This window comes from Sturnira hondurensis, unplaced genomic scaffold (assembly GCF_014824575.4).
Source record: "Sturnira hondurensis isolate 20B ecotype Veracruz unplaced genomic scaffold, ASM1482457v3 Scaffold0001872, whole genome shotgun sequence".
NCBI lineage: Eukaryota > Metazoa > Chordata > Mammalia > Chiroptera > Phyllostomidae > Sturnira > Sturnira hondurensis.
In genome coordinates, this window is record NW_028074503.1 from 6830908 (window position 1) to 6854477 (window position 23570).

Consider the following 23570-nt stretch of genomic DNA (forward strand, 5'->3'; position numbering starts at 1 on the left):
TTGTTTATATACCAGTTTGTAATTATCAAAGCACTTCCATGTATGTCATTTAACGTAATCCTCGTGTTTGCCTACTCTGGGATTACATCAGGTTGCAGCTGAGGATGTGGATAGGCAGACTGTATTTGGTAAAACGCCCATGGAATCTGCACGCATATCCGAATACATCATTAGGCCACAGGTAGTGAACTTACTTATTGGGGGTAAAAAAAAAAAGACTAACCTGCTCTTTCTTAGTAAACATTTGCATTTTAAGAGCATTCAATTATCTCTGAAGTTCTGCCTTTGACCTTTTCAGACTCCCCAAGAACTTGGTGGGACAGAGAACCATCCGTTAGCATGCAGTGCAAAGCCTTAGGCAAATTGCTTAATATTTAAAGGCTGAAAATAATTACTTTGGCCATAGTATTAGCAATTTTTTCCTCGAATCCCCTGTGATCTAGGAGAAAATTACTTTATTAGGAAATCATTACAGCATAATTTGCTTCTATATGCTACTGACATTAGTTTTCATTTCTTATAAGAAAAACTACAAGTTCTCATGGTATATTATTATTGAAAATGGTATGTTGCCAGATATCGATTAGAAGTTGCCATTAACCCTAACACCTATGACTTTCTTAAAAAGCCTGTGAATTTACCAAGGTCGTGTGGCAGTTCAGCCCTCTTCACCTTACCTAAACGCCAAGTGGTCTCTGTAAAGACAGACCGAGGTGATTCTCAAAATGAATTTTTATAAAGATTTCCCTTTGTGCTGTTTTGTCTGCATTCTTGAAAGACAAGAAAGCCCAGCTGAATTTGCTTGGATCGTTATGAATGAATTTCTTCCTGGTACTGGAAATAAAATCTGAGCAAAGTTAAAATCATGGAGTTTCAGGTCAGAATCAGATGGGAAGGGCAGCAACCCCTCCTTGGGTGTGAAGGGTGAGTTCCAGCATCACCAGTGGACGTCTGACACTCTGGGCAGTACCAAACCCTACACATACTGTGGTTTTTTCCTATACATACACACACCTTTGAAAAAGTTTAATTTATAAATTAGGCTCAGTAGGACCTTAACAATAATTATGAAATAAAACAATACATTATAATAACAGTTATGTGAATTCAGTCTCTCTAAATGTCTTATTGTACTGTACTCTCCCTTTTTTTGTGATGACAAAGTGCTTCTCATCATGATGAGATGAAGGAAGGTGAAGGGCATAAGCATCGCAACATAGCCTTAGGCTACTATGGACTTTCCACCTAAAGGTCAGAAGGAGGATCATTCACTTCTGCTGATCCTGGACCATGAAGCCACGACAACGCTGATGGTTGGATGTCAGGGACAGATGTTGATGGCTGAGGAAATTTGGTAGTTTCAGACAGTGGATGGCCGAGGTAATTGAACCCAAGGAAAGTGAAACAAATCCAGCGAGATTACTGGGAGAGAAGAGCGGGGCTTCGGGAAACACTGGAGGTGGTGAGACTGAAATCACAACACAGTGGGTGACAGATTTCCCATCACCAGGGGTGGCGTGGGGGAGACAAAGGGTAAGTAAACCAGTGCAACAGCATTGCGTTGCCCTGACGACTGAGCTAGCACGTACCCCAACCTGGGCAGTGACAGCTGCCTTCGTTAACCGGAGTGACCGACAGAGGCTCGCCCTCCCACCCGTCTACCGGTTCCTCACTGAAGGGGAAACCAGAGGCCACAGGGCACGTGTACCTGAAGGTGAACATGGCATCTAGGGGAAGTGCGGACCGGCATTGCCACCTATGCGATTGGCTGGGCGGTTGGATGCTTCCAGAAAGTGTGGAATTTGGGGGCCAGAGATTTAAAAAGAGGAACGGCAGAGACGCGCCCCTTTCCCTTCGCCTTACTCACCCTGTCCAGGGCAGAAACATTCACAGACCGGAGGGTCCCGGGGACCCCATGGCCTGGCAGCAGCGGTGGACCCTGGGAGTGCGAAGCAGTTGCCGCGGGGCAATGGCAGCGCCAGCCACGTGTGTGCGCACTGCATGGAGGGAGGCTGGAGCCAGAAAGCAGTCCGCAGGCAGCCTTGAGCTCCAAAGAGCAGGTAAGAACGGAGGGAGATCTCTGGGCTTGGTTTGGGGTTTCAGTCTTCCGGGGAACAAACTGTTTTTTTCTGTATTTTGTGGAAGAGAAGGTACTGGAGCCTGGAAGTTTCCTTCAGTCTCCTACTTCTCCAAACTGTGCAACATTTTAATAAGGCCCCCTTTCCTTCCCCACCAGCCTTTGTTTTATCCCTGTGTTCAGCCGTGGGCAGCTGAATCCCACTTTTGCTCAGTAACAAAACTGCCCATGATGGGAACTAACATAGGTAATTGTTAAAAAGAAGGCTGAGAAGCAGGACTTTTAAGAGACGAGAATGCACAGGACCCCAGGCTTAAATTTCCTCTTAGAATCCTAGTCTTATCATCAAAGACATTTCTTAGGAGACAAATATGTCTTGTTTTTTTTCAATTCAACGTATGCCAAAACTTTTGCCTAGCTGTAGTTTTCCAGGCTGTTTTATCTTCAGTAGTAGGTTACCGCTCTCAGAAAGCTCAGCCCAAGAATGAAATGAAAGGAATTCAATGATAAGCCCTTAAGTTATTTGATAAGTAGGAATCTGAAGAGGAAACAAAGGTTTATTATTTCAGCACACACACTTGGTAAGAAAGCGATGGATCTGATGAGTTCAGACTAAGTGGTATGTCTTCTGTGCTACGGTTTCAAAGTAACTCATTGGTTAAAGGTTTCAAAATAATTTTGCCCATAGTCTTTTTCTGCATTGGTGCCATGGTTTCCTCTGGCAACAGTCAGGTACAAGTGGATTCCCTTGCCCTCTTCACAATAAAGCACACCTGAGAGCAGGAAATAGGCCTTTAGCATGTCTTCTCATTTCAGTTACTTGGAATTTAGAATTGATGTCTTATTTTGGAAATCCTTAAGATTCAGTAAAGTTCTTGACAATATGCAAAAAACCCCTGTAGGATCTTACAAGAAGTTGGAACTTTTATCGTTTTCTTAGAGGCACATGAGTTCGTTTCATGAAGGCATCTTTTTTTTTTAATAATAAGGACCTGGTTTTTTATGATGTCCTGTGTGCCACTTGGTTATGGAAATCATTAGACAGCATAATATTTTATAGTTTTCAAGACCCCAGATGATAGGGGACAATGTAAGTATTCTATATCCAATCCTCTCGGTGATGAGGAAACACAAGCTAAAAGGCAATCATTTACCTATGGACTGAGCTGGAACTGAAATTCAAACTTTTTCACCATGAGAATAATATACACTATACCGTGCTATCTCAGAAAATTGTCTACTGAAGAAAACTTTCAGGAAAGAAAAACTCAGTACTTTTTCCCCTGGAATCTCCCCTCTAGCAAACTTTCTTGCTGCCCTGGTTCCCAGTACCTGGAACTTCCTGGTACCTGGGAATGCCTAGCACTTGAGAGTACCCTGCCGATAATAATATGTTAGAAGCCTCTCTACTATCCAGGAGCTTCCCGACTCATTTCATGAGGTCATCATAATTTCAGATCAATATTAGTCATAACCATGGGTATAAAAATTATTAAGTGTTCTTAAATTGAATTCCAAAATATCTAAAAACAAGATAACTCATTATGTTTAATTGAGGCTAGTCATGGGAATTAAAACTGGTTTGTTACTCAAAACAATCATTTACTATATTTCAGCATGTTATTGGAAAAAAGAGAAACACCTTAGAAAAACTCTAGTAGACACTGGAAAAGCATTTGACAAAATTCAAGATTTATGCCTGAAAGATAACAAGCTAAGATTGGAGGTGATGTTGTTAATCTGATAAAGGCCAACTATGAAGAAAAGCCAGAATCACACTAAACGATGAAGTGTTTAAGACTGACTACACTAAATATAAAAATCATTTGGAAAAATTTGTCAGTACTCACAACATGCACTTAAGATCAGTGCATTTCACTATGCATAAAGTTTTGCAAACACATTGCATTTCAGCCTTTACACTGAAAACAGATTATAACATTGATTCCCAAGCTCCTTTCATCCAATCCCCTTCCTCAGATTTTGATTTGATAGTGGTGGGGTTGGTCCTCAGCTTGGATTGGCTGTATAATTTGTGAGGACCAGTACAAAGGGCGAGTGTGTGGCATCCTTGCTTAGAATTACTAAACTTTCAAGACAGCAACAACAGAGTACTAAATCCAAGCACGGCACTATTCTAAAAGCTCCTCTAATGATCCTTGTGAGTACACTGGGTTGAGATCCATGTGCAGCACAATGGCCTACAGATTCACTTGGAAGAATCTGCAAATGAGTCCAAATGCCAACAATTATGTGCTTGACTAGTATATGGATTAACTACTACTTAAAAAAGTAACTGAGGGAGGGAGGTTGGGATAGGTGGGGTGGAGGGGTGGTGAGGGGGGAATAGAGACAACTGTACTTGAACAACAATAAAAAATAAATAGTCAAGATGGTATTATAATCAAAAGTTAATTTGGTCTGTACAGAAAAAGTTCAACCATTGTTAATATAATGAAAATAGCTTGCGTGACATCAATGTAACCTGGCAGCCAAGGAGAGTGGACTGCAATGGGCATGAGTGAACAATAACGACTTCACTGTACTACTACTCAGTGGGGGCAGTAGACACCATTGAATGACCCTGTGTGCTGTGTGGACGTCACACTCAAAATGACAGAGAATAGAGCAATGAACCTGCATTAAATGTTGCTTTAAGTGTGAACGTTCCTCCACAGAAATTATCTAAATGATTCAGAAGTCCAGAGCTATGGACTCCTACCAGTGACTGGCACGTCACTACCAGTGACTGGCAGCTTCATCACCACAATGCACTTGTTCAAGCATCACGTCCCGTGCAGAGTTTTTGGCTATACATCAAATCACCCACATGACTCAGCCCCCTACAGTCCAGATTTGACATCATGTGACTTCTGGCTTTTCCCAAAACTAAAATCACCTTTGAAAGTGAAGAGATTTTAGACTATGGATGAGATTTAGGAAAATATAATGGGGCAGCTGATGGTAATTGGGAGAACTGTGTGAGGTCCCAAGGTGCCTACTTTGAAGGGGACTGAAGCGTCATTATACTACGTACCATGTTTCTTGGATCTTGTATCTTATTCAATAAATATCTCTATTTTTCATGTTGTAGGGATGGATACTTTCTGGACAGACTATATACCTATATATTTTTAATCCATACCCAGGTGTATGTTTTATTTATTTTAAAGATTGAGGAAGGGAGAAAAAGAGAAACATCTATCAGTTGTCTCCTTACTCTCCCCAACAGGGGATCGAACCTGCAACCTAGGTATGTGCCCTGACCAGGAATCAAATCTGCAATCTTTTATTGTATGGAATGATGCTGCAATTAACTGAGCCACCCTGACAGTCAATAAAATAGGTTTTTAACATTATTAAAGTAATAGTTTAAGTGTCATTACACATGTTGTTATTATGTGGGACTGAATAGTAAAAGCACAACTGATATATTCAAGGAGGATACTAACACTTAAATAAGTATGGGGTTCACTGCTTTGCATCCTATCATGCATCACCCCACTTAGGGCTTTTCTCACAAGCACTGTTATCTTCTGATTGTGGGCATATCAATATGGATAGAGTTTCTTTTCTACTAAAATACCCATTCACTATATTACATCTCTAGTAATACAATTAATGGATCATATTCTAATGATTTAGTTTTTAATGAAATTCTTTGTGGATTATATTTTAGCTGAAAGGTCATTGCAAAACCCTGAGTAATCTAGATAAGCAGGTAGCAGGAAGCATAGAAAAGTGTGGATTGGGGAAATGATAAATGGCAAGAAAAGATACATCAAGAAAAGCAATGCTCTCAGTCACCACTATTTAAATAATATAACCATATGAAAATATTTATTTAAATATTAGAAATTCTCAATAAATGCACAGTGAAACTTCCATGAATTAAGCAGTTTCAAACTTCTAAAAAAGAAAACCAGGACATTATGCATGTACTTTTTTGTAAACATATTTATTGTTTTATTCAACAATTGTTTTTAGCCATCTGTAAAATACAACACCCTCCCCATGGAGTCCACATCTAGTGAGTGGATTAGAAACAGTTGGTAAAAGATAATGAGACATTCGCATTACCGAATCCTAGTGCTCATAAAAATAACTTAAATGGATAGTTGTAAATAAATGTTTCTGGAATGTTTAAGTAAAGGGTTTCAGTCTGGTATCTAAAGAAGACAGACTCTTAGAATAAAAAATTGGTAATTCAGGCTGTCATTTTTTGCAGAATAATGGGGTCTCGATGAAAAGAAAGAAAGACCAGAGTCCAGGCTGATTTTGAGAGAGTTTATCCAGAGATAAACATGCATCACCAAAAGGTAGTTCGCTTTGGGCATTTACAGGAAAAATTTCTGAGGGAGTCGCAAAGAACTGTGCCTCTTTTTTTTTGTTTGTTTGTTTCTCTCAGGAGATAGGGGCACGAGGGAACAGAAAGACTCAGGTAGCATATAGTCTGAGCTTTATTTTGCCTTTCTTTCTGAGGCACTCATCAATTTTGCGTGCTATAAATGCAAGCTGGGGCCTCTGACTGAAGAGAATATGAAAAGTTGAAAGGACAAAGAAATGCCTTTCAGTACTCTCATAAAATAAGAATGCTCAGAAGAAGATGCTGGGGAGAAAGTGAGAATAGGGATGGGTATCAAAAGCAGTAGATATATAAACGGAACATAGAAGAACAAAGGTTCTATAGCATGTAAATTATTTTTATGAATGGTAATTCTTGACATACTAAATATAAATAGTGTCACAAACTCTGAAAAATATGTCATTCACTAGTGCTGAGAAACACAAATGTATTCTAAGTGCTGTGAGCAGTGAAGGTTAAAGGCAAACTTGATGCCCGTGGTACTCTGTAAGGGCCTTGAGGACAGAGACTGTGTGTGACACATACAACTTTCTATTCCCAGGAGCTTGCACAGCATCTAACACATTAGTGTCTGTTGAATGAAAGAATAAATACACACACACACAAACAAACAGGAACCCGGTGAAACAGTAGATACCCTTGAGGTTATATAATAGCTTTGCTGCTCTCAGAGAGCTTGAAAGAAAAGAAGCAGGAAGAGATTTTTTTATCTTCGTTGAGAAGATTATTCTTGATGACACTGATGGAAAATTGGACTTGTCTTTAGAGAATAGGGGCTCTCTTAAAGTGGGAGAAATAGCCTCTCTTATAAGAGAGAATTAGTCAACAGTTACAAAAAACACTGGGAAATAATGAAGCAAGTTGCTCAAGTGAGCAACACCTAGTGTGAACGATGACGGCCGAAGGTTTGAAGTCAGTGATGGGATAAAGTAGACACTGATGCAAATACCCCAGCACAGAGGATCCTTCCACGGACCTGGAGCCCAGAAGCAGAGAGCAAGTATTAGAGGGAACAGTGACCAGTGAGAATGGAAGTTTCAAGAAACAGAAAGAAGGCAAAGTACGCGGAAGAGAGAATGTACAGAGCAATGGGGTTCATATGGGATTCACTGAGTGAACTGCAAAGAGAGTTAGCAAGTTTTCTGCAACAAATAATAGAGCAAATGAAAGTAACACATTAAAACCTAGAAAATCGGTAGGGAGTTCTGAGTTAGGGAGCCTTATCTAGGAAGCTATTGTTGACCACGAGTGAAGACACCCAAATTTAACTGGTTACCAAACAGTAGCTGACTGACTGGTTACCAAACAGCAGCTGAATACATGTAAATTCAGTATGTTTTTTTGAAAAATAAGTAAAGCTATAATTAGTAATAATGAGTTTAACTATATAAGTGTTTATGTTCATCCACAGTGTGAGTTATATCCACATAATCTCATTTTGCCCAAATCCATAATATTGGAACTCTAATCTGGTATCACAGGATGAACTGAATTAGATGGACCCAGTGACCATGTTGTCACTAGTTAGAGAGGTACTGGGACCACACCTCTTGGATTTACCTGAATTTCGGGTCTTCTGGCAGAGAGGAACTAGGGGTAATCGCCTTGACACCTTGAAACCAGGTGACTGTACAATGACTCTTAACCAGAAACTAGGAGGTGGGAAAGCAGCATTCTGTGGGTCTCTGCTAGGAGTATAGAGGTAGTTCGTCAGGAGGCAAGAACATGAGGTGGGATGGAGAGATCTTTTACATGCTCATCAAACTCATTGAATGTTACCCACTTCTCAGGAAAATCAGAATTGAGGCTATCCCAGTAAGAAACTTGGAATGCATTTCTAGTGGATGACATATGTGTGTGTGTACACATATTTTAAGTAATAAGTACTTTGAAAAGATCTGAACACTCTCCCTTAAAAATACACATAAACAAAAATTAGCAAATGCAATTTAGGGTAAAAAGACTTGTTCCAGTGACTTTAATGTCTTAAGCAAAAAGCTATGCAACTTAAAGGCCTATTTCAATATTTGGCTACGTTTAAAATTGAAAGTTGTGACTTCTTAAGCTATGAGAATTTAATGATGTCAAGATTATAGCGTCCAGGAAAAAAATAAGTTTTTTATAACGTTGAGATAAACTTTCACTGAATATTTAATCGATAGTTTTGATACTTATGTAAACTGATACATAATTAAAAGATGTTGCCTCCCTAAGATATTAAATAAAAAATTCTCTCTTCTATCAAAAAACAGAGTTGAGTTATTTCAAAGTACACTGGAAAGAATGAACTGAAGATCATATAAATATTTCCTCTAGGAGTGAGTCAGGAATGAGTAACAGGAATGAGTAACACTGCGCTGAAGAGCAATGACAAAGAAACAGGAAGGAAGTTATGTAAACAGAGATGCCGTGATCTAACAGAGAGAGAGAGAGAGAGAGAGAGAGAAAGGGAAAGAGAGAGAAACTCCAGCTGGTCTTATATTATTTTTATCAATATATTAACAAATGGGAAAAAAGAATCCTATCAGAGGTATCGAAATTGCCACAGGAAGTCTAAATGAAATCATGAAAAACTAAAATGTGCTCTCACTATTGGCAAGATTTAGATCCCCTGAGTTATTAGCTTCAACCCCATTGACACTAATGGGAGTTATACAGTATGAGCCCGAGAGCAGAGATTCACCCAGGTAGGAGCGGTGCATAACTAACCATGATGAATCCCACTGGAAACGTTCCTAGGAGCTCATTCTATGCCCAAAAGCCTTGTGAACACCCATGGAGTGAATATGTGCCGACTTTGTAAAGTAAGTGTCAGGAAAAATGAGAGGACGATTTAAAATGTTCCAAAAGGATCTGGGGAACTACTTGGGAACAACTTGCACACAGGAGGCTCATTCAGGCGCTGCTGTTTCAGACTGCAAACCTCCAACAAAGAGAACCCAGACAGTTTGTTCCTCTACTCTGAATTCCAAAAATGTCAAAGAAAGAAGGCTTTCTTCAAATCATGGACAGAGATCATAGCCTGAGGGGCAGAGAAAAAAAATCTTCTGAAGCTTTTGTACTTTGTAATATACCAACAAAATGAACAAAATGAAATTATCCTAACCATGAACACTTTTAAACCATTTTTGCAATGATAATGAATTCATTTGTTTGCTGAAATCCTAACTATAACTCTTTGCTATTATGGTGGATTAAATACCATCTGATTTTGTGTTTGGATTTTAGTAAGGATGATTTCTTTCCAAGGATCTTTGGTGCAAAAAATAATAGAATCAACTAAAAGTGGTGAGGAGTCAGAGCTGGCCTTGTGTGGGGAAAGCCATACATATCATTTCGAACTCGCTGGTCCCCTTGCTTGGAACAGTGACATACTTAGCCTACTTTCTGGTGTATAAAATGTCAAAATTATATCCCAGTTTCTCTGGTTTATACCAAATATATGCTTTGCTTATATTTGGTATAAATATAAGCAGGCCTATTTGCTTATATTTAAATGCTTTAAATACATGTTTAAAAGGTAGATATCTCTTAAAGAGGAAGTACTTTGTATTTTATCACTCACTCGTAATTTACTGTGGTTAACACGCAGCATCCTTTCCTGAAAGTCTCTCTCTGTAGACATGACTCCTTAAATGCTGGGGCAAAAGGAGGAAGCAGAGCTGCAGACGTTACAGGTGACCAACCAGTGGGCTGTGTGAACAGTCTGTGATATGCACGGGACGGGACCACAGGGAAGGTATCTGTCCACCAACCTGTCACAAATTGGTGTGTGGCTGTGCTCCAGAACCTCTAGTCATGCTTCCCACATGCGTGTATTTTTAGTCTTTTCTCTGTGGCAGAGTAACCACATTAGACTTTTCTACATATTAGGTGTAAGACAATTAGGAAAGCACATTCTTATGTCATGGTATAGAAGAATATTTTTAAAAATCTTTTGAGATTTATATTGACACCAATTTATGTTAGAAAAAAATCTGCTACCTTTAATGGATGGAGCACAATCAACATACGACTATAATGCAAGAGAATGGGGATGATTCGTGATGTAGTAGAGAACATTTGAACATATTTATTGAAAAATATTTGAGTTATGCCAGTAATTGAACATGAGTTTAAAATATCCTTCAAATTCACTTCCGACAACCCTTGAAAAGACACTGTTTCCGTTAATCAGAACAATTGTCCACATTTTCCTGCTGAATCTATTCCAGTTTTATCTAGGCTCCCTCAATTCAAGGAAAACAGCTTCCTCCAGGGACCAGTGAAGAATTACAGCCCAAGATGACCTCTATTACTTGGTCTCCACTCTACTATGTTCTACCCTCTTGTAGTTATTGACAGATTAAAGTTATATGAAAAGATTTCTGGGGTGGGGTTTTAAAAGAAGAAAGGCCTCTGAAGGTCACTGCTTCCTACTGGTGCAGACCCTTGAGAACTCCAGCAGCCCAGCTCAGCAGTTGGCTGCAGAAGGAGGAAAAGGCAGCTGCGAGTGCCCTTTCCCAAACCAAGGGGGGTTCTGGAACGAGTGGGCCCCGAAGGATTGTGCGTTAGATTCAGGGGTAAGAAGGCCTCTGTAGAGAAAGTAAGTAGAAACTATACTGAAGTATGCAGACTATGACCACTGTTAAAATGGTCTCTGATTTATTAAAAAACACACAAAAAACCCAGACAGTTTGAAGTCAGGAAAATGAATGGTCTTGTAACCATTAAAGAAATTAAGTCTTATTTAAAAATCTCCAGCAAAAGGAATATCCAGGCCCAGATGGCTTCACTTGATAATTCTACCAAATACCTAAAAAAGAATTAACATCAATGTTATGCTATCATTTCCAGTATTAAGAGGAATATGTCCCAACACATTTAAGTACTAGGCTGATAATAAAACCAGACAAAGGTAGTTTTTATCTTCTTTTTTTTAAAAAGAAAAGCAAAGAAAAAAGGAAGAAAGCTATAGATAAATATCTTATGAATTTACATGCAAATTTTTAAAATTAATATTAGCAAATTAAATATAGCAACATATAAAGAGAATTATGCCCAAAGACATAATGTGGAGTTTATGTTCATGTGGAGTTTATCCCAGGTTTGTAAGGCTGATCCAACATTCAAATCAATTTCCTATAACCCACCATATCAACAGATTTTATTTTAAAAATCATAAATCAATTGGTGCAGAAAGTGCAGTTGACAAAATCCAACTTCATTCATGATGAAAACCCTCATAAAACTAGAACTAAAAGGGGATTTCCTCAAATGTAAAAGAGCATATCCCAAAAGCCTGCAGGTGACAATGCACTTAAAGGAGGAAGACTGAGTGGTTTCCACCGAAGACTGGGAAGCGGGATGGCACGTCTGGCCTCACCATTCTTACTCAACACAGTCCTGAAAGTCCTAGCCAGCAGAATCAGAGAAAAAATAAATAAATACAATTTAAAAATATCTATACTGGAAAGGAAGAAACCAAACTATTGCTATTTGCAGATGACATAATTGTGTACATAGAAAATTCCAAGGACTCTGCAAAAACACCTTTTAGAACTGAATTCAGCAAGAATGAGGGATATTAGGTCAACGTACAGAAACAAATCGATACATCTCTACGAACAAACAATAAACATTTAGAAACTGAAATTAAAAACACAACATGATTTACATTGGCTCCAAAAAGGAAAATATTTAGTATAAATCTATCAAAACTTAATATAATCTGACTTCCAAAAATTATAAGGGACCGGTGCAAGGTATCAAAGAAGACCCAAATAAATCAAGACACATACAATATTTATAGCTTGGAAGACACAACATAGTGAAGACATCAATTTTTCCCAAATGGATCAATAGTTTTAGAGAAATTCGTATCAAAATCCCAACAAGGTTGTTTTTTGGGGGGGGGCATAGATATCGAAAAACATGCTCTAGAAGGGAGGCTGGAGGGTGATAACAGGGCAGAGAAGGGGAAGGGTCATCACGGAACACGCATAAAGGACCAATGGACAAAGACAATGTCTGGGGGGTGGGGATTAAATGTGGGGGTGGGTGCATCAGGGGAGAGTAATGTAGGAAAATGCAGATAACTGTAATTTCACAGCAAGTTAAAAAAGGATAAAAAGAAAACCATACTCTAAAATTTACATGTAAAAGCTCTGGAGCTAGAACAGGTAAAACAATTTTGAAAAAGGAGAATAAAGTAAATATTACTGTACCTGATGAGAAGCCTTATTGTATAGCTGCAGTAACAAAGATATACCATAGACACATTGATCAAGGAATCAGAATAAAGAACTCAGAAATGGGCCATAACAAATAGAGCCAGTTGGTTTTTCATGGAGACGTGAAGGCAGTTTACTGAAGAAGAAACATCTTTTTGACAGAATAGTGCTGGAGCAATCAGACGGCCTTTGGCAAAAGAAATAAAAGTAGACCTGAACCTCACACCTTACACAAATATTAAGTCCAAATGGGTCCCACACTTACTTGTAAAGCATAAAACTACAAAACTTTTATAGGTGAACATCGGAGCAACCCTTTAGTAACTAGGGCTCGACAAAGAACTCTTAGGGCTTGACCCCAAAAGAATGACTTGTGAAAGTAAAAATGATAAAGTGAACCTCATTAAAATTAAAAACGTTTGCTGAACAAGGATCCCTGTTAAGCAGATGAAAAGGAAAGCTGCAAGTATAACATTTAAAAATATAAAAATAATTTGCAAACTAAATATTTGACAAAGAAATTGTAACTAGAATACATAAGAATGATTAAAACTCATCAGTTAAAAAAATACTGGTTGGAAACTGGTCAAAAGACATACACAGACATTTCACGAAAGAGGGCATGTAAATGGCAAATAAGTTTGTGAGAATATGTTCAACATTATTAGTCATGAGAGAAATATGAATTAAAATCACAATGAGATATTATTACATATCTATCAGAATGGCTCAAAAAATAATAACACCAAACACTGGTGAGGATGCAGAGAATTTGGATCACTTATACATTGTTAGTTGAATGTAAAATGATATAGCCATTTTAGAAAAAAATGAAAAGCTGTTTACAAAGCCAAACCTGTGCTTAAAATGGTTACTACAGTCTAGCAATTGCATTCTTGGGCACTTATCCCAGAGAAATGGAAACTTATGTTCACACAAAAACATATTCTTGAATGTTCATCGCCCCCTTATTTAGCCTCCAACTGGAAACAACCCAGTGGCTTTCATGGGTGAATGGTTAAACAAACCGTGGTACATCCATACCATAGAACACTACTCAGCAATAAAAGGCAAAAACTGTTAAAATCCACAACTTGGATGAATCTCAAGAAAATGAGAATGAGTGGAGAAAGAACGGCCCATCTTAAATGGTTACCTACTGTCTGATTCCATCATACAGTGTTCCTGAAATAACAGAGGGTAGAGGTGAATAACAGATTTTTTTTCTTGCCAGAGGCTGGGAAGGGGGTAAGCAGAGAAGTAACTGGCATCCTTCCCATGACGAGGGATCCTCGTGATAGTACTGTCCTGGACCTTGACTGAGGTGGTGGTCACACAAATCTGCGCATGTGATAAACTTGCAGAACTGCAAGTCCTGCACACACATAAGTGCACAGGAAAAAAGACCATTCAGTTTCAGACAGAGATATCTTTCATTCCAAGATATTATTTTTGTTAGCAACAGCTGCTAATTATCACATTGCCCATAGAATAACATCAATTTAGAGAGATGGATTCTTGTAAAAGACCTAGTCAGTGACTCATTTATTACAAAACTTGCGTCTTCCACTATATCAAGCTTTGCTATTTGAGACCCTAACTCTACCCTGAAGGTGTTTCCACTTCCCACAGTTTGTAATATAGAGAATGTTGGGGTATGGAAAGAGTAGTGGGGTAGTACAAAGAATAACTTTAAAAAGGGTAGTGCAGAACAAGGTGGACCCTCAACAATGCTCAGATATTTTATATCTCTATTTTTTGCATTTCTTCTTTCCTCTCCTCCCTTTCACTTCTTCAATGCATTCATTCATTCAAGAAACATCAGTGTGCTGTGTACCAGGTGTTATTTAAATGCTAGGAATCTGAGAGTGTAACAACGAAGCACACACTCTGATCGAGCTAACAACATTCTAGTAGGGAAAAGAGCTGGCAGAGATAAATAAGTAATCAGAGAAGAAAACTTGTAAGGTTGTAGCACAGACAGCACTCTAAATTACTGAATTGCTCAAGTGTTCCACTGTGATAGGTTACATGTGTTCTCTTAGAAACTCAGTTATTGGGAAGAACACCATTTCAAAAAAAAAAGGCACAACACCCACCAGTATGTAACCTGAGTCTGTATAGGGCCATGCAAAGGGAGACAATCTCCCCAGGTCTCTGGTGCCCACGCAGGGCTTGCAGGCAAAAAGCACTGACAACTCTTCCAGGCTATCTTTCCAGACTCAGGGATTGTGGGGGCAACTTTGCCTGCAAGTCCCCCAGTCCGCCACGGATGAAAGTAACACTACCAAGATGTAATCTTCTTGGGGAGGAGAGGTGGCCAATCTCTCAGAGGAGAAAGGCCAGGAGCCCCTTCCTCAACAGGCTTTTATTGGATTGTAATACACAGGAATACAGGCGGTAAGGATCAAACAGTAGAAAACATTTAAAAGAAATCTGAGGGCTTAGTCTGAGTCATGTCTATCAGAAAAGGGGGTTGCAGAAACTTTGGGAGACATACTCATTTCCTGCTTGGACCCCTAACATATGAATAAAAGCATTCTTAGCAAAGCAGGTTTCACAGGACTTTTAGGAATTCTTTCTTATGGCCGATCATCCCAGATACCACTCTAGCAAGGCAGGGAGCTGCACTGCCTTCCCCATCACAGGTTTTCAGGCTTAAGTGGATTAGAGCCAGGAACCGCTTCTCCCAGACGGCATGGGAACTGGGGCTATGTCAGAATAGCTAGGGAGCAAGGGTCCATCACTCTCTCTTTGTTGCAGCTCCCTGAGTCCTTCCATCATGGCCTCCCAAGTGATTGTGTCTGGCTTAGGTTGCCCCTCGCTATGAGGAGTCTTACCTGTCATGGACATCGACCAAGCTTTGGGGGCAGGGGAGTCAGCTGAGGCAGCATTTGCTACCAGAGACAAGCTTTGTCTCCTTAGTGGCTTGCTTTCCGGAGATTGCTCACTCATCCTTAGCCATGGGAGACAGTTACAATTCCTGAAACCAGGCAGAATGGTTCCCAACAGGGGATAAAGCTTTGTTCTCTCTGGAGCAGTGGATAAGTTTGTTTTCTGCCCAGATTATAGAATTACTATCTTCCTTCAAGATGAAAGCCAAGAAGATTAGCTAGCTGTCCATGATTAAAAAGTCAGGTTCCTTGAGCTTGGAGTTTCTCTTCTGTAATATAAGCTACTGTGTAAATTACCATCACCTTAAATCTCCACATCACCTGGGAGATTCAAGATTTGGGGTTCAGGAAATTAGGGTAAGAGAGAGATTATATTCTGGCTACTACAATTGCTGTGAGAAATAATAGTTTTGGGGTTTTTTTTGTTTGTTTTTTTCTGACTCAGGAGTCTCATATCTTCTTTTAGCATTCGAAAAACAGTGAGAAGCTAACATGTTAACTTACAATGAACAAGTTTCAACATAACTTGTGTACTAGAGTAAAATTTCAGACTCTTTGCAGTTCTTTATTCCATGGTAACAGTAATTCCTAAATTTCTCCTTTATAAGCAGGACCCGAGTCACTATTAACCTCTCGTCCCATCCCTCGGGTGTTTTTGAGAATTCCCGGAAGGTGTCTCCTGTATTCATTAGTGTCTCCTGTATTCATTAGTGCTCCTTTTATTGTTGCTCTGTCTCCAGCTGCCCTTGTGAAAATCTACTGCTCTTGAAAGCTCTGGCCAATAGCACCTCATTATTGTTAATGTTTTTCTTTAGATTTCAGACACATCTGACAAATTTGTAGCACATCTTCAGTGCTACAAATTTTACAAAACTAAGTGCAAAAACGACATATACACTTTACTCCCTTAAACTCATGGCTTTCTTTCTCATTCTGCCACATTCATCACCTGGACAGTAGAGCAAATCTGCTGTGATGCAACTTCTGAGCCTCTGCCTAGACTCCCTCTCTGTTTGGACCTGAAGTGACCAACATTGGATCTGAGGAAGAGACCTGTAACTTACTGCGGTCTCCAGGGTGACTAGTATCTGATGATGCTATGCTATCCTCCCCAGTTTTATCCATCTTTCATCATTCAGGAAACCCTATTTCTTATTCCTTTACTAAAACAAAATTTAGAATGTGTTTTGCACTCATCACTTTTGTTATGTTCATTTTTGTAGGTATTATGGCATGGACTTGAACTTAACGTTTTAAAGATTTGTCATTGCTGAAACTCCTGAGATGTCATAATACATAGAAATCTTTTGCTCTAGGAGGAGCTTTGCTGGTGCATATAAACACCAAGGATGGTGTGGAGATACTAGTATAGTAATTTATTAAAGTCTTTATTTTTAAAAAAAGTCAGTGGCCTTCTAAAGGAAGAGTTATTATTGGAAGCAAAATGGAATAAAAGTAGCTCATAAGGACACATACACAAATAATATCTAATAGTAATTAATAATAAAATATTTTCAAGAAATATGAGATTTTTATAGCAGTTTCATTGCAACACAATTACATACCATATAGTTTACCCATTTAAAGCATACAACTCAATGGTTTTTAGTATATTCAAAGTTGTCCAACCATCAATACAAGCATTTTTAGACCATATTTATCACCCCAGAAGGAAATTCTGTTCCCATTAGCAGTGAATCCCATTCCCAATCTCCTGCCATTCTCCCCAGACCCAAGCAAAAACTAATCTAATTTCAGTCTCAGTAAACTTGCCTATTCTGAACTTTAATGTAAATGGAATCCTACAACATGTGGTCCAGTATGACTGGCTTCTTTTATTTAGGATAATATTTCAATGATCATCCATGTTGTAATATATATGTCACACACACACACACATATACATGTCATCAGTACTTCATTTATTTCTTATGGTTGTGAATATCTCTTTTTTATGAATAATGTTCTATTTCATGGACATATTACATTTTGTTTCTTGACTTATCAGTTGATGGATAATTGGGTTGTTTCCTCTTTGGATATGAAGAATAATGCTGAATACTACCAATAAATATGATTATAAAATCAACGTCCAGGTACAAGTTTTTGTGTAGTTGCATGTTTTCAGCTCCCTTGGAATGGACTTAGGAGTTGGATTTTCGGATCATGCAATAAATCCTATTTAACATTTTGAGAAATTGCAAAGCTCTTTCCAAACTAGCTGCACCGTTTTTCATTCTCACCAGAATGCACGAGGATTCCAATTTCTCAAATCATTGTTAACGCTTGTTATTGCTGTTATTATTATTGCCATCCTCGTGGATGTCCAGTGGTATGCCATTGTGATTCTGATTTGCATTTCCCTGAAGGTCAATGATGTTGAGCATAATTAGGGTTGCTTATTTACCATTGGTGCATATTCTTTTGATAAATGTCTATCCAGATACTATGCCCATTTTTTAAAAATTGGGTTATCTTTTTATTATTGAGATATAAGAGTTCTTTGTATATTCTGGATATGAGTCCCTTATCAGATATATGATTTACAGCTTGTTACGACTTCAAGCATTATCACAGACAATGTACATTTTTTACACATGTGGAACTGAGAACTAGGAAATGAAGAGACCTATTTAATGGTGGACGGTTGATTTGAGGCAGAAAAAGAGCTAGGTCAAGATATTTCTGTGGCTAGATGTGGAAGGATGGTGTCATTCTAAAGTAGAAACAAGCAAACAAGGTATCTTCCAGCGTTTATTCCTTTACTCCAGCTTAGCCTACATTTTGTCAGACTTTCGAAGTAAGGAGAGTGTCTAACTCACACACTCCTATATTAGAAACCTCAGAAGAACTACTTTGTGACCTTTATTTAATCTTCCTGACCGAGAACATCTTTTCCACTTCAGTAATATCTAACAAAGCATTTCGGAGCTGTTTCTTTTCTTTATTTATTTAATTCTATTCGCGAGACCTATTCTAATGCATATAAACCCTTTAAAAGGAAAGTGGGTATAAAATAATATGTTACTAATGAAGGCTGTATTCAATGCATAAAACCACGAGAGTGTTAAAAGCCAAAGAAATGGTGTTTGTTTTATGTCTAGGTGTTAAGAAATACTGTGTCATTAAAGCATAAAGCAGCTCAAAAAATATAACAAATTAAAAGGTAACTCCTCAAGAAGGATTTTTTTCTGAAAAGGTCAGCTATAAAAAAGAGAGGAAAAAAGAGTTCTTGCTCCCAAGATCACCAAAATAACATCGTGCACTCGTTTTGATGCTTGTGTGTGAAGTGTTACAGTGTTCACCACAAAATGTAGCAAATGTGCTTAGAAGACAATAAAATTAGGAAAGCATCAGTAACAATGATATCGGTAATAATAACACAGAAAATTGAAAATTTTTTGCCCTTTTCCAAATACATATATTACTTCGTTTTTTAGGTCAGGTACTTTAGGATAGAAGGTTAAATGGCTTTAAAAAGTACTTTACTGAATATAAATAATGGAGGTGTTTAAATATCATCTTCCAGAAAATGATCTACTCTTCCTACGACATATGCAGGAACGTCTTTGATGAATGTTTCTCATTCTGTATACCTAATTGCTCTCCTTATGTATCTACTTTTAAGAACAAAATATAATGAAATCGATTCTTTTTAATTTAAAAGAGTCTTTTACTTTTGCAGATTACTGTTGTAAATTACTTGGGCATCAAATGAGAGAATAGGTAGGAACACAATCTTATTTTAATATAAGAGATGCAGATTTGCAGATAAAAAGTGGATAATAAATTTGTAAGAAGGGTCTGAGAGTCCCTCTGAGTATACGCCACATTTTGTCCTCCACAGCAGATGTTTACAACACCACAAAAGAGATCGTAACTAATGTGCTTATGTGTCTTCAGCTTGTCACATGAGCTCTAGGTTGACCTAAGAAACTTCAGTTGCATTTGACTTTTAAGTTTCACTTTGCAGGGTCCTAGAATCTGATAGCAATTCCCATCCAAATGGTGCAGTATTCCAGTCTCTCTTTACATTCTTCTTACTCATTCCTGGTCTCTCCTTTGGCTCCAGCTCAATCCCAAGGATCAAAAATTTGTTGCTGTTCTAAAATATGTCAGTAGCTATTGCTACATTTCAGTTCATGAAGGCCACATTTCTGGGAGAGGGGACATGCATTCAGGGTCATTTTGGATCCAGATTTTTCAGTAGAAGGTGAGATTGAAATAATAGAAAGGAGTATATCAAAAAACAATATAGAAGTTTTTCCATGATAAGGATGGGGGTTAAAATATGCAGAGATTTCTTAAGCATGTGAAAGGAGATAGAGTTTTCTCTGGTGGATCCAAGGAGAGGAAGAGAGAGTAAAAAAGAAAGAATGTCCCTAGAGGTGAGAAGGGCTGTGCAATATGCCAGCAGGCTAGAGATACAAATGCTTTTCTTAAATATTGTTACACATATCAGGTGCATAGGTTTGAGATATGCCTAGCTGCACATTTGTACGTGACTAATGTTAAGCCATAACATTTAAGCAATCAGTTATAACACGTGTTTCATAAGGGTTTGTGATATTGGATACACATGACTTACACTGTGATTTTTTTGACCACAGCCTCCAGGGTCTAAGAAAGAGACAGCCAGAAACATCTTTTTGTCTTTTGACGAAGTATGACTGGCACACGTAGAGGAGTAAAGGTATGGGCAGCTGAGTTCTTAGTTTTGTTTTTTGTTAATTCTCTTACTATAGCTTCAAATATTTCCTGGGGCTTTTTAAACACAAAGCCCGAGTTCAGTAAGGCTTAGGGGAAAAAAGATGGGGATTTGCAGGAACAGAGAAATAATGCAATATGAAAACAGTCAAGGGAGTAGGAAGAAGGGGGTGTGGGGAGGCAGACGTGGGCAAAGGGGGGATAAATAGTGACAGAAGGAGATTTGACTTCAGGTAGTGAACACACAATAAAAAATACAGATGATGTATGATAGAATTATCCACCTGAAACCTATATAATTTTATTAACCAATGTCACCCTAGTAAATGCGATTCATTTTTTTTTAAAAGAGTGAGCTAGTAAATGGAAATGAAAGAAAATGCTTGGTGGCAGTCTAGAGGGAGAAGGGACAAGTGATGCCTGGTTTGCACTGAGCATGCCCTAAGTATTCTTAAAAAGTCTTGGAGAGAGCAGAGAACTCCTTTAGTTCTCAAGAATGGGGACTAGTGCTATTTTACTTGGGAATAGTAAGAAAAATAACCCAGAAGACAGGGAGGTCTGGGGAAGCTTACATAGTGTTTGTGGACTTCAGATTTCCATCGCAAACACTCAGGTCTTCTGCGTCCCTTAAATAGCGCCACCCACTGGCCTCATTTTCAAAGGCAGTGGAAAGTGAAGAGGTGAAGTAAAAGCCACAGATCCCTTTGCCTGAATTTTCTGATCTGTGTGTTGTTGTTGTTGTTGTTGTTTTAAGAATTATCTTTGTTTTCATCCTGGCATGGTCTCTTCACCCAAGGGACCCATTAAACAGTGGGTTATCAGGAGAAGAGTGACTTTCTCCAACAGGTAATTCCAAGGCACAGCATTTCCTTTGGCTGAAACAGCGGGGCTTTTAAATTGAATAGACGTCGTAGTCAGCAGTCTTAGGATTATATTAGAAGATAATTTCATGCTGACTAAACAAATCTCCCTACAATATAAGCCAGGCACCTTCTCTGCGGTTGAAGCACCTCTGGCTGCTCTAAGTCCAAGAAGAGAACATTGACCTTCTGACGATGACCAAGACAATGGGTGAACAGCCCCGCTGCCACCCTTGTGACTCGCAGAACGAGGCGTTGGCAGTGTCACCTCCAGGGATCGCTCTCTGCGTGCCATGAATCTTCAAACTGAAAGCATCTTCACTCGCACGTGCCTGTGGCTGTCAAAGCAAATAGGTCAGGTGAATTATTTATAGCCTTTGGGTCAGGGACGCCCACTGACAAGACAAATGCTAAGCACAGTGAAACAGCTCTGTTCTTCAGTCCCCAAATACTCTCCCCAAGCCCCCCCCCCCCATCTTGCTTACTTCGGTCACTCTTTTTTTAACATTCATTAGTTCCACCCCATCTGTCAGCTATTCTATGAAGACTTCTTTAAATAATCAAGCTCACCATCATTTCTACCTTTTCAGCACTATCTTCTATTATTTGTGTTATTCATTAAATTACCTAAAATATATAAAGTTTCTGTACAGCATCTGAAACATACCTTTACCCCCATCATCTACCCTTTCCCCCACCTTTCCAAAAAGGCCACTGGGTTAAGGTCCAAAGCCTTCATGAAATCGTTAGTTTCCTTCTTACCTCATGTCTCTACTGGCATTTGGCATGAACTACCTCATGTGTGTATTCTTGCTGATTAAGAATCATATCTTGGGTTTTTTTCTCCTCCTATACCCAACACAGTGCCATGCATATAATGAGTATTTTAATTATCCGTTTACTAGAGCTTCTAATCCCACCAAGCTACTGGATGGCAAAAAAGGGCTGCGCTAACTGTGGCCATAGATCCGCATCAGTTTCTTAATTCGATGGCACCTGTGAGTTGAAACAAGTACGAAGTAATGAGAAAGCCGGGGTCTGCCTGCAGACCGTGCTATGAAGCAACAGAGTTCTGCGGCAAACACAGAGTATTTCAAGTGTGTATTCAAATTTCAGTTATATTTCATTCGCATTCACCTCTAAGTCCTTTATTTTATTTATTTATTTTTATAGAGGGAAAGGGAGAGAAAGAGGGAAACATCAATGTGTGGTTGCGTCTCCAGCATCCGTCCGCTCCCCCCTCCCCTCCGCCCCTCCCGGCTCACTGGAGACCTGGCCCACAACCCAGGCATGTGCCCTGACTGGGAATCAAGCCGGCAACCCTTTGCCTCACCAGTCAGGGCTATCTCTAAGTTCTTATCATTGGATCTCTGGATATAAATTCATAAATCCTTAAAAAGCATTTTTAAAAATCTAGGCAAACAGATCTATGTCAGTGTTCGACTTGCCTGTCCTGAGAAAGACCTCTTTAAAAGCTCTTCTTGGAGATCCCAGGAGGCCCAACAGGACGCTCTTTTACTTCTAAGGGCTAAGATTCATTGGACTGAATGGGTGTCGGAAATTCTGTCCTGGCGTATTTCTATCAGTAACCCGATGGTGAGTTCCTCATACGTGGTGAGCAAAAACCAGGAGACCTAGGACTGCTTGTTTAATGGAACAGAATCTCCATTCTGTAACCCTGGTGTGCAGTAAATAGTTTAAAGAAATGTTTTAGAGCAAAGAAATTCATAGACTTTAAGACACTGCTGCTGTTCATTGTGGACTAACATTTTTGTTGCCAACTTTGTGGAACTAATCCGAGTCTCACGTACAGATAAGCTTTAGGGAAGTAGAATGATAGAAAAGTGTGCACGTGTGCAGTTGATTTGCCAGAAAATCTAGTTCATTCACACCAAAAAAGGGAGGGGGAAGCAAAAAATTTATTGGTCTTACTCTTGAAATTTTCAGGTGGTAAAATCTGTGTAGATCAGGGCTTCATAAAAAATAGAAGGGTACAATTCATCAGCTGCAGAACAGTGATAAAGCCTGATAGTCTCCAGGTATAAATATAAGATGGAGCAGTTCCTTAATACGATTGCCATGTTTTAGCCTCCTTGATACCCACTGTGCACAAAAAAAGGGGCCGCATCCCAAACCTGGCAAGTTCAGGGGAGGCCTGAATGGTGGGCCTTACAGACTCAGAGACCGAGAGTGACCACATAGGGTGGTCTGAAATGAAAACTTTCTTCCTAAAAGTGAGTCACGGCAGGTAGTCATTTCCTAGGCCAGTATGTTTCTTCAGAAAGGTCTCTCTTTGCCTCGACTGAGACTGCCTATTGCTTTTTGAATCCATGATAACATCCCTTTGGACTGTCAGAGTAACCCCCTTTTCTGGACCCCTCAGGGCACAATCTCCCATCAGAGCACAGGATCACAGAACCCCCTCACTATTACCTTGGTGCCCAAATACACCTC